This window comes from Carettochelys insculpta, chromosome 24 (genome assembly GCF_033958435.1).
Source record: "Carettochelys insculpta isolate YL-2023 chromosome 24, ASM3395843v1, whole genome shotgun sequence".
NCBI classification, from domain to species: domain Eukaryota; kingdom Metazoa; phylum Chordata; order Testudines; family Carettochelyidae; genus Carettochelys; species Carettochelys insculpta.
In genome coordinates, this window is record NC_134160.1 from 2,642,117 (window position 1) to 2,657,944 (window position 15,828).

General features: G+C 42.1%; 1 protein-coding gene across 4 annotated transcripts in view; it reads right to left on the reverse strand.

Moving 5' to 3' along the window:
* The window catches only part of THRAP3 (thyroid hormone receptor associated protein 3), a 53,494-nt gene extending 37,666 nt beyond the window's left edge, over window positions 1-15,828 (reverse strand). The window contains exons 1-3 of one of the 4 annotated variants that reach the window (XM_074976627.1): window positions 15,741-15,828; window positions 9,223-9,305; window positions 7,653-7,758 (exon numbers count right to left, since the gene is read on the reverse strand). The gene's annotated coding sequence lies outside the window, so the exon portion shown is untranslated. The remainder of the gene's footprint in view (window positions 1-7,652; window positions 7,759-9,222; window positions 9,306-15,740) is intronic. The other 3 variants (XM_074976625.1, XM_074976626.1, XM_074976624.1) reach the window with 3 other exon arrangements.

Consider the following 15,828-nt stretch of genomic DNA (forward strand, 5'->3'; position numbering starts at 1 on the left):
ATTAAGAAATATGACACCTGCCTGCTCTCTCCTTCCCTCCCCCATTAAGACCTGGGAAACTTTCCATGTCAGTCCTGAGAAAGGAATCCTTAAGGCAGCATTTGGATTCAAACCAGTTCCCTCTTTATCCTATTGGCCCATTTGCACAGAAAAGCAGCATATCAGCAAGGAGTGATTGTCTGCAATTTTCAAAAGGCATTGCACTGCCATTTAACCTGCTCAGAGAGAAATATCCTTACTTTGACAGAACCCGCTACAGTATCTGAGCCCACCAGTTTTCCAGACCTGAAGTGGGTCTGCCCCACGAAAGCTCATCACCAAATAAATTATTTTCTTAGTCTTTAAAGTGCTACAGGACTGTTTTTTTTTTGTTTTGTGAAGATACAAATCAACATGGCTACCTCTCTGTGACTATACACCATGTCGTAAACCAAAATTACATTTGTGGTTGAAAGCTGAACTAAAATCCCTGCCTCCATCTCAGTGCAAGGGCAAGATCTGCCCATCTGACAAAAGAAAAACATTACTGAAACAGTTTTTGATAAGCCTGAATATCTATAATAATAAAAATTAAGAATGAAAATGATACGGTCTTACTTCAGTATCCTAGACAGTTGTCAATTTAATGACATGAAGCTAAATAAAGTTGCGTTCCAAATGAGCAGTCCAGACTCATAAAAAAGGATTCTATCTGCTGTGTGTGACAGCTGCATGAAAAGCTATTTACCAGCAAGAGTCACTCTGCAACTCTAATAAGGCAATAGTAAAACCTGAGTGAAATGCAAAAGGCACAACTATTTGTGTGAATTTTACTTCTCAGTCGAGTGTACAAAAAATTTAAATTTAAGAGAACACTGAAAGTACCTTTTGGTTTTGTTACTTCAGAAAATGAAGTTTCAGTATTATTTTACTTTTCTAAGTCAAGGCTCGATCTTGCAATGGAAATCATGCAGGTAGAATCCCTTGAAGTCAGCAGAACTCTTTATCAGCAGGAAAGACCAGCCTGTGTGTTTCCCACTGTTGTATTGGGGGAGCTTGCATAATTAAATGACCTTTCATTTCCATAGTCCACAAACTTCCTTAAGGCCTGGTCTACCCTTAAAAATTAGATCAACTTAGCTTTGTTGTGCAGGGCTGTGAAAAATTTCATACTCTGATTGCCATAGTTAGGTCAACTTAACCCCCACTATAGATGCAGAAATGTCAATATGAATTCTTCCACTGACATAGCTACCATCTCTTGGTGAGATGGATTAACTACATCAATGGCTGGTTCTGTCATCACCTAATGCATTTACACTACAGTGGTGTAGCTGCAGTTCTATGGCTGTGCCACTACAGCACCTGCAGCGCAGATACAGCTAAAGACTACGTGGATTCAGGTCTTAGCACATGTAACACGCAGTACTAAAAATGCAACATTATTCAGAAGTGCACGCGGCAGGGGGAAGGGCAAATTGGGAACCTTAGCAATGAAAGAATTCAAAATCCAAACTTTAGCTGAATTTAAAAATGGTTGGAGTTTTTCAGTGAATCTAAAGTAAAAATAAACAGGGTATTGCGGGTAATGTCTTAGTGGTGTTACAAAACCTTAAGACAGAGAATGATTTCTATGTACTCAACATTATTATGACAAGAATTTTCTGAGAACATAACTGTACAAGTCTGTTGAAATTTCAGACATCCCACACTAATCAATTTCTAAATTTTATTAGTCTGTTAGATAATTTTATGGTTTTAATCACAACACAAACTGTTCATTTAGCAATGTTAAAGCAGACTTTGCTTTCTGTTTTCACTGGGAGCTTCCAAAGGGGGGGGGCGGCACTGAAATGTCCTTTTACAGATTATAATAAAAACAAAATGTTGCGTACTTAAGAGTATAGTACACATAATATCTGTGGCTTAAAATAACTGCACCTGCCCTACCATTGTGAAAGGAAACCCTCCTAAACAACACTGCCACTAACTCATGCCAAATTTCCTCTGAAAACAAGGTTCTAATTACTTGCCTACTGCAACGAATGCTAGGTTTGTCAAATATAGCTCCACTTACTCTGGTTTCTACTCACTTTCAGATTGATTCTTCCCATATGAAACTTTAAATATATTGTAACTAACCTAACTTTTAAGAGGTGTAATTGCATCAAGCAGTCAAAACCTAGGTTCACAGCATGGTAGAAAAGTTATTTATGGATACAGTAAACTCTTTTATATCTCACAGCCCAGGGACCAGGAGGTTGCTGGATATTCAAATATTGTGGATAATAAAGAGGTACGCCAAGTAATGTATAACACTAAAGAGAAACAAGATTACATAAGTGTATTTATTTAATTATTTAAGAGTATAAGAAGCAAACAAAAATTTATGCAGTGTAATTTATTTACCAACAGTAGTATTGTACATTGTAAACTTATAATGTATTTGCTGTATTTATTTGTATTTACTTTCACTACACTGGACTTACCAAAAACATAACTAAAATTCACTTATGGTTAAAATGACAGTTATTTGAGAGTTCCAGGTGATAGAATACTAGATATGAAAGAGTTTACTGTTGTAAGTTTTTGTTGTTGGAACAGGAGTTTTCAGTTAAATTGGCTTAAACTGCAGCAAGGGAGGTTTAGATTGGGTATAAGAAAAACTTCCTAACTGTCAGGGTGGTTAAACATTGGAATAAATTGCCTCGGGATGCTGTAGAATCTCCATCATTGGAGATATTTAAGAGCACGATAGACAGACATCTATCAGGGATGGTCGACATGGTGTTTGGTCCTGCCATGAGGGGAAGGGACTGGACTCAATCCTTCGAGGTCCCTTCCAGTGTTCTGATTCTATGGTTGACTTCCAGAGAGAGAGACACTGTATGTACTTATTAATGATAACATGTAACATGTATTTATACTTGATGTAAAAGCAGGACATTAGTTGGTCCCAGGCCTGCAACTGCCACTCCCTGTCGTCCTGCAGCTGCTGCTCCATGAGGTCAGTCATCCTCCAGGTGGCGGCATATGGTCCCCCTTTGGAGGTCCTCCTGGATGTAGTGATAGCGCCTCCGGCTACAGGCCTGCCCTGGTGGTGAGGCGGAGCTGGCCCAACCCTTGGAGGGTGTGAGTCCAGTTGTAAGGAAGACAAGGAGTGAGGACAGTGAGCCATTCATGCAATTCAGCAGCTAAGGCCCTGACCCCCAACGTGAGCAGCAACCAACACCCCCTGAGGCCAAGGGACGGGAATGTCCAGGAGCAAAGCCATCCATGTGTGGCCTGCACAATGGGCCCTGCCGCATGGGGACTCTGCTGTGCCTCAAGGACTCTGCTGACCCTTGCAGTCCCCTGCTAGGGGCTAGCAGCCAACCAGGGTGTCCGACCAGAGGTACAAGATATGTAAATTCATGCCTCACTTGCATTTCTGATCTCGCTCACATTCTCCTTTCAAAAGGGGAATGCAGCACATACACAGCCAAAATGAAAAGGAGAGACACCTTCTCGGGAACAGCAAATTATAAACCAAGGTAGCCAATCTCTTGGCTGTAATTAAAGATATGATTTGGTAAAGGTTATAGATTCTGAGACTAATGTTTCCATGTCTCCTCTGGCTCTTAGCCTTGGGCGCCAGCTTCAACCACTCTGTGATCACACCTTGATTTGTACTCCCCCCCACCCCATGACTTGCTCTGTGAATTTTGTTGAAGTTTACTGTTACAAAATTGTATCATCTCTTGCTGTAATATACTCAAGATGATGGTTGAAAACACCTGGTGAGGGAGAACAGACACTCCAAAGTCGAATTTACATTAGAAAATGGAAAAAACACAAGCTGAACACCTAAACATGATTTATAAATTGCTGGCTGTTTTTAAAAAGAAAATTATCAAAACGTGTCCTCTACTTGTCAAACCAGTTTGGAACATCCTCTAAATTTTAAATGCTCCTATTCACTTGCTACTAATACAAGACTAGAAACCTAATAGTGCTTCTCTTGCTGCCGCAGCAATCAGAAAACCCCTGCACTCCTGCCTGCCAAGGTGACCCAAACAAAGGAAGAACATACTCCAACTAAAATGTGGAGAGGGGAGGGAGGTGTTTGCCAAGCTGCAAAAAAACCTACTTTCAAACTCCCAAAAAGTGTGTGTCAAACAATGAAGAGTGAAAAAATTATTAAAAACTATAAATTTCACTGACTGCTAGAAAACAAATTTGCATCCAAGGTACTACAAATACTAAGATGAGTTTCACACTGGAATATTTTACAAGAAAAGAAAACACCGTATTTTAAAGAGCATAATTCAAAATCTTTAAATAACCAAAAAGTAGGATCCGTAAGTTGTACCAGTCACACCACTACCATAAACCCTCAATGTTACGGACTCCGATTTAGCAGACTTCGGGAACAACAGACGTCCTGTCCCGTGTCGCCACTCCCCCCACACCCCCAGTTGTTCCCAAAGTCCGCTGAAGTCCATAAAATCATTCCCCCTGCACTTCCACACACACACACACACACACACACACACACACCATTAAGAGACTGACTACTGTCACAGCCTGGAGGAGCCACCACCTCCTCTGCCAGAGCCGCACGTGCTGGCGGGGCACATACAAGGGCAGACTGGCACTCGCATATGCACCTTACCCATGCTGGGAGGAGCACATGGCAGCTCTGGCGGTGGGTCCCTCCAGCTGCACCTGGGGAGGTCCCAGACATGTAGTGGGGTCCACCGGCAATTTCAGTGGCAGGGGCTCTGGTGAGTAGCAGGGTTTTTTGGTTTTTTTTCCCCCTCCTGGAGGTAGGTGAGCAGGCTGGGGGAACTTGGAGAGGATTAAAAAGCATTCCTTATAGTGACAGAGTCAAGGAGCCCAATCAATTCAGCTTAACAGAGAAAGTTAGGAATGAAATGATTCCTGTATATAAATACCTACATGGGGAACAAATATTATATAATGGGATCTTAGGGTCCAATGGCTGGAAGTTAAACTAGAGAAATTCAGACTGGCCATCATTGGCAATTTTTAAATCAAGATTGGATACTTTTCTAAAATATCTGTTCAAGGAATTATGTTGTGGAAGTTCATGGCCTGCATTATGTAAGAGCTCAGACTGTAAGTACAACTGTCCCTTCTGGTCATGAAATCTAAGAACACAGAACTTTTCTGTAATTTTCCCACCTCTGATAAGAAGGAAAGATTGGCTTTTTGATGTATGTTCCTCTCCTAAGGCAAAAAGTAGATTGTATTCCTAATCAGGAATATGAGATTTCCAAATAATTCCACTAGTGATAAATTAATCAATGCCTCCAATCCTGGTGGTAGTTACTTTACTACAAATTGAATTTATAAATCTCACAATGCAAGAAGCATTACGTCTTCACTAAATAAAATCTTGACCGGGTGTCCAAAACTTTTGGACATTTGTAATAGGAAACCTGGATTTCCTATTACAACAGTAAAAGTGAAGGAAAAGTTTCCACAATATAAAGAAAAAATGAATTTTGCAGACATGACTTTTTTTAAAATGCATGCAAAGAAACAGAGGTCAATGAGCAATAAGAACACCTCCCAAAAATCTCATTTCAAAACTAATCACTTTCCTCATAGTCATGTCCTACTGATATGGAGTAGCTGTTACAGTGACTTGATCTGTAGTGACAAGTATCAGAGAGGTAGCCGTGTAAGTCTGTAGCTTTGAGAACAAGTAGTAGTCTTGTGGCACCTTATAGACTAACAGATATTTTGGAGCATAAGCTTTCGTTGGCAAAGACCCGCTTCATCAGATATGAGAGTCATGAGCGGGTCTTTGCCCACGAAAGCTTATGCTCCAAAATATTTTATAGTCTGTAAGGTGCCACAAGACTTCTTGTTATTCCAGTGACTTGTGCTGTTCATTCAGAAAGCAGTTGGGGACCCTTAACCCTATTTATGTTTTCACACCCCATAAGAGGACCAGGAAATGCTTCAAAAAAGCCCCCTCTTTTGCACAACAAAATTATTCACCAATCAATTCACAGAAAGGAAGACCAGACATGTATGCATAATTCAAGTTATTTTGCTACTTCCTGTGCAGCCAAAGAATAAACTGTGCTGCTGCCAATGAAGTTCCAAACCCTAGGTCACTAATTCCACTGTAGTCTGGAAATCCGCAGACTCCACATACTGATCTCATTTACCTCATTAAAAACTCAGATTTACATGCAAAACTTTGGAAGTCATGTTTCCAAAGAAAGAGTGAGTAATACTAAAAGCAACTGAATCCCAGTCCCTTTGGGGTCTTTTCTGGTGCATAATGTGTATAATTACTGCCAATATTGAATATTGCATAATGTGTATAATTATTGTATTTAGCCCTCTAAAATATGAACCCAGGCAGCTTTTATTTACAAGATACAAAACAAATCAGATATTTATTCCCAAAAGAAGTGTTTGGATTGATTATTTGAACCTTGAGTTTGACTCCCACCCACCCCATCAGAACAAACAGGAAGACAAAATGGCTTCTAATTGTGACAGATATGGCAATTCCCTGTGATGTATATCCTCAGAGGACCTTACTGAAATTTAAGCATCTCTGGGCTCCCCTTGTATTATATAAAGGGTTATTTATCACTGTAGTGTTTTGTATACAACTTCTAAAGGTGGGGACATGGTGATCGATGTGAGATGTAAGGGAACATATGGAAAAAGTACCAAAGAAGAACTGACTTTTGGAATAATGTTCATGAAATTTCCTTGGGAAAGCCTGGGGAGAGAGAAATGCAAACTGCTTATCTTCAGTACTGGAAAAAAACAAGACTTCTGAAGCTATACCATAAGGGGTTATTGTTTGCTAAACACCTTGTACATGAGGTCAAGATCAAGGACCCAAGATGGACAGACTGAACTATTCATGGCTGTTCCAGTTCTGAATCAGACAGTTATGAATTTGTAACCATGGGAAAAATCTAGTTATAGGTTCTGAAGGCATGAGAGCTACTAGAGCCCGAGGCTGGTGCTCTTGCTGACAGGAAACACCCTCTCCCCTCAGCTCCCACTGGCTGGAAATTGGCCAATGGCAGCATACAGCCAGCGCTCAGGAAAGGGGTAGCACACAGCGCTTTAGTAGCCCCTCTGCCTAGGAGTGGGACCTGCTGCTGGATGCTTCCAGAACACAGCAGGTATCAGACCAGGTAGAGACTAGTAGTGGATTCCAAAGTGTGAGCTGCAATCCAGCTTTTGTCAACCACCAGGGTCCCTAGGTGCTGAGCAGGGTGACTCAGTGCCTTACATCCCACAACCCACTACTGGATGAGTGACGAAGTCTGAAAACTAGTGGCCTATGGGCACAGACTATACCATATTCACGCCCTGCTAGCTGGCAGCATTGCTGTTCAGGAAGTGATAGGTCATTTAGCACACTTTTAAATAGTTCATTTCCCACCCCCGAGATTGAGGAAACCTGACTCCACTACAGACATTGTCTCACTGCTATTCTACAGCACTCTTTATACAACTCATTCTAATAGAGAAAGGGACATATTTCATGATTTTTTGATGCAACTCTTTCAACCTACTACTTTAATACATCAAAGTGCCCTCAAATTCTCAAAAGTGACTGTGTAAAAATGAGACTGTTTTGTTCCAGAGTCAAACTGAGTTCTTTCTGGCTTGTGAATACATACCATTAATAAAAATTATGTGAATCTGGAACTTAGAGTTCAGTAATTGGATGCATGAGCCAGAACAGAATCCAGATCACTCTCCCAAAGCTGTACTGGCTCTTTAGAACTAGCAGGAGGAAGAAAAAAAAAAAAAAAGCAATCAGATATGTTTTTCCCACAGGAGCTGTGCATATATACATACATCCCAATCTAGCTCTTGTATTTTAGATATTTACAGGGCACCTATCACTTCGACCCTCTAAAACTGGCACGAACTCTTATATAAGATTTTAATTTTGAGAGCTTTTGTTTATTTAGTTAGTTCAGATTCAAGAAGGCAAGAGAGATAACAGGTTCGGTGAATGGCAGTGCAGAAGAGGTGCATATTGAGAAGAGATCTGGCTATCAAGTAAGGATAGTATGGTATTTACCTGAGGTGGCTTTTACCAAATAAAACATGATCTCTTCCATCCCAGGAAAATCTAGTTAGAATCAATTTAAGGCATCTTCTGCTTTAAAAACTGTTTCATTATTGCACATCACGTCATGCTTAGGTTTAGCTATATATTCAAACTGTAGTTACATAAGGCAGTAGATACATTCTGGTCTGGATATGGTCTGAAGAAGTGGGTCTGTCCCACGAAAGCTCACCTAATAAACCATTTTGCTAGTCTTTAAAGTGCTACTTGACTGCTTTTTGTTTTGACAGTGTATAGACTAGCACGGCTTCCTCTCTATTACTAGGTTAATTTAGGGTTGTACCAAGTAAAATTGTAGTGGGAGCAATACTAAATAGTATGTAATATATGCAAGTATAATACTGAACATTGTAATGTGTGCATACATTTTGGTTCTACATTTTCTCAAGTATATGTCATTACTCATATTTCTGTTTTATATAAACAAAAGACAAACATTCAACCATATGAAAAACAACAATGCAAAATTGTATACTTGCAGCAAATAAGCAATCAAAAGCATGCAGAGTTGCAGATACCAGTCCAGATTCATTTGGCCTTGCAACATTCTGTAGAAAAATTGACAACTCTGATGCAGCTGACAGGCCAAGAATATTCTTCAGTTTTGAATAACGTAACCATAATTTGAAAAAACTCGCTGTATGCCTGCTGAATTTGCTGGACACAGATGCAGTTATTTTTCCCAGTTTAAAGCAGGTTCAATCAGGTATTTACCCAAGTCGTCTCCTAAATTAGCTTTTCCTGAGAAAGTGCCATCCCAGCTGGCAAGGGGGATTATATGCTTATTGGTGTGATAGCCTCAATGAAGAGAGATGCTCTAGGAGTAGTGTTACAGGGAATAAAAATTAACTGAAAACAGAACAATTGTAACTTCCATGTAGCGATGTTTTAAAAAACTCAAGTAGTCCCATTTCAGGCAGTGAGATCTTCACACTATCAAAACTGTCCATGCAGGACTCTCCAAAGTTCTGCCTCTTCAGAATGATTAACTAATGGTTTACTTCTTTTTTCCTACCAGCTCCACACCCCGTACTCACACATGTAAGAGCACATACTCTTTGCAAACAGGCTACCTTTAAAAATTGACAAGACACATTAATGTATTTACATACCTCGTGTAAGTCTCTATTAACTGTGGTTCTTAGCTTTTAAACACTTGGTCTTTGTTGCAAATGGTTAAACTCTCCCTCAGTTTCTTAAAAAAAAAAGGAAAAGAAAAAGAAATTATGCATCAGCAAACATGTAGGTATTGCAGGCTACAGAAGACAGACTATTGAGTGTAGTCACTCTTCCCCAAAAAGCTTCAAATATTCAATTCTATCACTAAAAAGTTTTAGCTATAAAGCCCTAAATCTGCATGTGATCATCACTATGATACTATACAACCAATAAATAACTAAGTTGTATGTGTTGTATTTGTTGCCCATATACAGGAAATTGTTCACCTTAGTAACAGAGTTGGTTCTCCTGAGGCCAGAATTTAATCATCAAAGGAAGGAGCAGGAAGCTTCACTTCCACACTACCAGTATGAAACCCAGGGACCTATTCACTAAGCTTAGTGGTTTGCTGCACTTCTCACAGCAGAAACTAAAGTGAAAAATACAAATACGAACAAGCTTGACACACTTTTGGCTGTTTCCAGAAACTACAGCTCCCTTCTCCTTGTAGCCTGTATCTTCTTAATACTATATTACCACCATAAAGCATAACAAATGATCATAATGGCAGGGAACCAGAGCTGCCAGCCAACAAATGCAAAGTCAAGGAGGGACCACATGGGTTCTCTGTATATCGCCCCTCCCCAAAAGTAGTGAGGAATCTTTGAAAGAGTCGGAAGAAATTTTGGCTTAAAAAAAAATCTGCAACCAGAAAGGTGCCAAATGGCACATACAGAGTGAGCAGACATAAAGGAGGGCACTTGGGTTGAATAAGGGCTGACAGGGAGATTGTTCAGCTACTAGTCAGGAGAAGGATGGGTGAAAGAGGCCGTTGTGGAGTGACAAGTGGAGAGAAACTGCACTGTAACTTCTGACAAGTTGTTTGTGATCTGTTTCTGTTTGCTTGTCTTATCATTTAGGCCCTTACCTTTAGCAATCTGTTTTCTGTTTCTGTATAGTCATGCACAAGTGGCATCTAACCTTGTTCCAAGCCTACAAAACACAAACATTTCCCTCTTCCTTGTATACCAACAGCACACTATGGTTGCTGTAATGAAAACTTAAGGGCAATCATTAGTACAGTGAAAATAATCTAAAAATTCTCCATAGACTGGGTACCAGTTAACATTACTTTATACTGCCATAAGACTATGTAATGTTGAAACTTTGTAATATGCAAATTCTCCATAACAGACAACTGAAAACAAGATCCTTGCATAGAGGCAGACAACTATGAAAGAAATGAACTCAAAATGCATGTTACTAGTGAAGGGAAAAGCCATCTAAGGGAAAAACCCCATGCACACCTGACTCATTACAAGGGGGAGCCAGACCTCCTCAGAATAAGGTATTTCTGAGAACAATCACAGCAACTTCCAGTCATCCCTTCACAATGCTACTTCATTCTAGGATAAAGCTAAGTGGCCCTACTGACATTGCCCTGAATGGTCAGTGCAATGTAAATTATTTGCTACACAGCCTGCATATTTTCTCGTATTTGAAGAGGCTTGAAATTTTCTGAACCTGTTCACATTTGCAGAAAAGAAAAGGTCACTGAAAGGCTATTGAAAACAAATCAAATGCTCTCACTGAGATTAACGTATCCTGCCCAACAATACTTCAGTGTTCTCTTAATTGCCTGTGTTCTATAAAACAGAAACTTCCAGTTACCATGGTGTGAAGCCATGCAAACAAGCATCTCATTCCAGCAAAAAAATAATCCTATGTCATCACTATTCCTACCTCTAATATGAGAAAGTGAAACAAAGTAGACATTCAAAGCTTCCTCAAACCAGTGATCACCTTCATTACCCAGCCCCCCTTTTTCAGATGTAATAATGCTCTTTATCAATGCAGAGAATGCAGAAAGATGTTTCCCAGGGAATGAAGTAATCACCCAGAAAACCTGCAAAATAGCAAATATTTCTCTCAAGCCACCACTTCAGAGCACTAACAGAACAGAGTAGGCCAAGATGAGTTTTTGTGAAGGTATTTAAATGTGCTTTCACCATCATTCAGGGACCTGCGATTAATATGTGCAGGCCAGCTTTAAAACCCCACCCCCTCCACCTACCCTCCCCATCCCACACAGGGCTGCTGAATGGTGAAACCAGCTGGTCAGACTTTGCTGAAGGAGGGACTCTAGCAATATGTCAGAGTGCAGTATGTTTGAAGGACCAGAAGAAGTGCCACCATGGCTATAATGGCTACAATGATAGCCTTCGCCAACAGTTATCTTCCAAGTATTTTCTAGGGAGTCACAGTATCTTTTGCTAATTGATTCTATGTCTGATACACATTTGCCAATGCAAAGAGACCTATACTAGCCCATATAAACAAATTCTCTCTCATATACACAACATGTCCTGTCACCAACATAACTAACATTGAAACAAAAGAGTCAGAGGAGCGATTTCACACATTCTCTTTGCCAGGCAGCCACTATCTGAACACACCCAGATATTAACTACAGCTCAAAGTAAGCTCACTTTCCCAACTATGGAAAAGCATTAAAAGAATAACTGACTATTTAAACATATAATCAAGTTCTGAAAAGCAAATCATCATTCTGAAAATCCAGAAATGGAGCTTTATTATTTTATTTCACCTATCCACCTAGACAGTTACCTGGCCTTCAATGGCATACATACTTTTACATTACTCAAAATGAAATCTCCTTATGTGAATGGGTGCAACTCCACTGACTTAAGCAGAGTTGTACCTACTTTACGACAGTGGCTAATTTCACTCAATCGATTTTGTTTTCTTCTAACCTTCTTGAGAGTCTGACCACATAAAAGGATCTCCACCATCTCTATCAGGCTAGCAGATTTCAAAACACCTACTAACTGCTAACAAGCATTCAAAACACAGCTGTAATTTAATCCAAAAAGTTGACTGATTGATTTCAGATGGAATTTGCAAAATTATTTGAATTAACCAAGTTGGATTATGCTGATAAATCCTTTGGGCCAAACAGACTGATAGTGAAGCACTACAGTACAGGCTGCATTTACCATGGCCCTTCTGAAAGTCAGGGGCTAATGTAGCCACGGCCCCTTTTCCTGCCTGGCCTCCAAAGCATCATAATTCATAGCAAGAGATTGGAGAAACAGAAGCAGCTCTCTTCTGATAACAGAATCTGAATGACGAAGTGGCTGTTCACATACAAAGCATGCCTTAACTTTACAATGTGCCTACTGTCTCAACAGGTACATACGTTATTCTTATCAACTTAATCATGCACGCTAGGCTCCCTGATTTTGGTGCCAGAAGGAAGGGAAAAAGTAATTGTCTTTGCCAAATAATGTGAAGATTTGATTACCATGTAAGAAAAAGCATGTAAGAAAAGCATGGGCATTGCACCTGTTGTTGTGAGTCAATACTCACTCCAGCAAGCACTGTTTTGGCACTCCCAAAAAGACTGAAGCAGATGACTCTCTCCTCCTGCTTTTAATGATCTAAGTTAGCATACTGCACCCATCACTATGGTGTCTTAACATTGGTGTAATTTGGTCAGTTTTATGAAGTGGGCAAACTCTTGTATTCTCAATCTGTTGTGTCAGAAAATATTTTGCTACTTGTTCTATTCAGTGAGTTTGCTCATAATATTCCTTTAAGTAGAAACAGTTTTCCTAGGAGTAATCAGAAGATTCATGTTATAATTGCCTCCTTACCCAGCAATCGTCTAGCGAGAAATGGTGCTATACAAAGTAGTTGCTATAAAAGTCATGGCTCCTGAGCCTATAAAACAGTTATTACCTGGGCCCAGGCTTACAAGGCTTCAGCAAACTGAAACACTATAAGAAAGGTGGCATGAATCTTCAGAGCCATGTTCCTTCTGAGGTTTCCCAGCAGAGTGGCTGCCACACCACTTTCTACTTAAGGGAACACTAAGAAGCTTGGCAGAAGGCAAGAGTGATGACAAAGCCCATATTAGGCACTTCCCAGTTAGGAAGAGGTTTAAATATTTACTATATTTAGAGAAAGTGTGAGTATTGATTGGCCTCATCAGACTCTCAACTTTAAGGAGCATCAAGTTCCAGATCTAAATTACATGAGCGAGCCCAGTCACACAGGACTTCAGCTTGTTTTTTATTTAATGTAATCTGTACAAATACATCTACCAAAATAATTCTTACAGTCATTCTGAAGTAAAATTTAGCCATTTCTAAAAGCAAATGATTTAGCAAGTAGTCAGATGGCCTAATGACGCCACACTGCATCCCTGGAAACTCCCACTCATTTATTCTAGCTCATTTTGAACCTCAAACATCATCTAGAAAGGAAGAAGATTTAGTCTTTGGGCAAACCGAGCAAGTATCACAGTCTGATGTCCCTTCCATTTTATCAAAAAGTAACCTACATGGTCTTAGATAAAAGTCTAGTCCATTTTAGTCCTTCTATACAGAAGCTAAGTATGATCGTGAGACAACAAAATAGTGTGATTTAAAGTAAAATTCAAATGCAGTCACCTCATTCTCCACTGTTTAACAGATGCTTAACTTCTAAACAATGGTGGTGAAAACCCAAAGAATAAATATTTGGCTTAATTAGCTTCTGCTTCAGCCACTAAATTTAGTATTGTATCTTATATGCAGTCTTATATCAGTTCCAGGATACTAGAAACGTAAGGTGGGTGAGGTATTATCTTTGATAGGAACTACTGCTGTTGCTGAGAAAAGCTTTCAAGCTACACAGAAGACCAGAGGAGAGGTCTGTGTAGCTTGAAATCTTGTCTCTCACCAACAGCGCTTGGTCTGACAAAAATATTACCTCACCAGCCCTGTCTCTCTCAACAGATTACTAAATTGTTCTGAGGAACACCACAGTCTCAAGTGACTAGCAGTGGAATGCACAGCATGTCACATCAGGTCACCAGGAGTCCTTTATCAGAAGTCCAGGAAGTGCCTAGCACAAAGGGACCCAACCTGTTTGTATATTTTATGCTCTATTACAGTACAAATGTTAAATAATTTAACACTTTAATAACATTATTATATTGGCACCTATTAAATTATCTTCAGGCATTTATAGGGACATGGGCAAATGCTCTTCTAGGAAAGTAGTTTCTCAATCTGTTTGGGCTCAGGACCAATTTATAAATGTCCACATCTTATCAACATGCCCTGAACAGGTTGGGCGGAGTGGAAGAGGTGTCAGGTTGCAGATCCCATCCCACATTGCCCTTGAATCCTCAGTTCTGCTCCTGAAGGGCTGGCTGGACTCTGCTTTCAAGCTCACAACTGGGGTTGCACCACCACGCAAACTGGGCTCCACTGGGCCCACACTGTCATTTTGGAGGAGCAGCTGAGCCTTGCCACCCCCGTGGGACCAGTGACAAAAGAGCCATCATGGGACATTACGAAACATTCCAACTTCAACTCACTGGGCTGAGAAACACTGCTCAAGAACAACTTCCTGCACTGTCAACTTGAGCTGAGCAAAGTGTGTTTTTTCAATACATGAACCACGTTACAGCCTAAACACTAAACAGAGCACACAAAGGACACTGCGCTTGCCCGTCAACTTTGTTCTCCTCTCCCCTCCCCATGCTGCAGCTGCCTATTTCATGGCCCGTTTCTGAGTATGGACAGCTCCGTCTCCCCAGGATCTCTGCTACAAACCAAGCACATAGGCCACAGCCACAGGATTTCTCGAGTCTCATCCCTGCTTAAAACGTGCCGGGTTTGGCCCCAGTGTGGATGGAACCACACCAATAAAACAGCTCTGGGCCCTTACCAGCCGCATTCCCCCGGGGACAAGTTTCAGAGCTTATCTATAGTGATTTCATTTGGGGGGGGGGGTTACAAACCCCCCCAAGATTGGCCACTGAGCGCACACAGAAGCGCCCGCTATTCCGGAGGCGCGGGGCATTTAACGCGGAACAGCACCACCCCCAGCACGAACGACTTTGGCCGACCTCCCCCCCCCCCGCGCGTTCAATCTCGGGGGCGCCCCGGCCAGGCCGAGCGGGTTTGACCCCCCCCCCTCCCCGCAGGCTCCCGCGCCGGGCGCCCGGACCCTATTTCCGAGAAGTGACTCACCCGCACGGGAGCGCGCCGAGGTGCGTCCCCCACTCCCGCCGGGCTCAGCCAACCAGGCGTCCGGCAGCGCCCGAAAGGACGCGCCCACGCAATCGGCTCCCCCGACTGTGCCGCAGGGCGGGGGGGGGGGGGCAGAGCCCGCCTGCGCCGCCGCCGCCACGGGGGGGGGGGGGGCGCTCTGCGGACCGTTGGGGGGGGGCTACTCCCCAGCCCCGGGAGGGAGGCGCGGGCCGGCGGCGGTGCGCGTGGGAGCGGCCGGGGCCTAGCAGAGGCGGGTGGCGCAGGTCGGGCAGGGCGCTGCCGGGGCCTACCCCGAGCGGCCGGCACGAGGCACGAGGCGCGCGGGGCGGGGAGGGGATGGGATCGAGCCGGCCCGGGCCGAGGCTCAGCGTTGGCGCCGGGGACCGCTAGGCCCGTTCACTCACCGGTTCCCGCTGAGCCCGCGGCCTCCGCTGCTGCTGCCGCCGCCGCCGCTGCCGCCAACGCCTACGCTTCGTCACAGGCCTCGGCTCC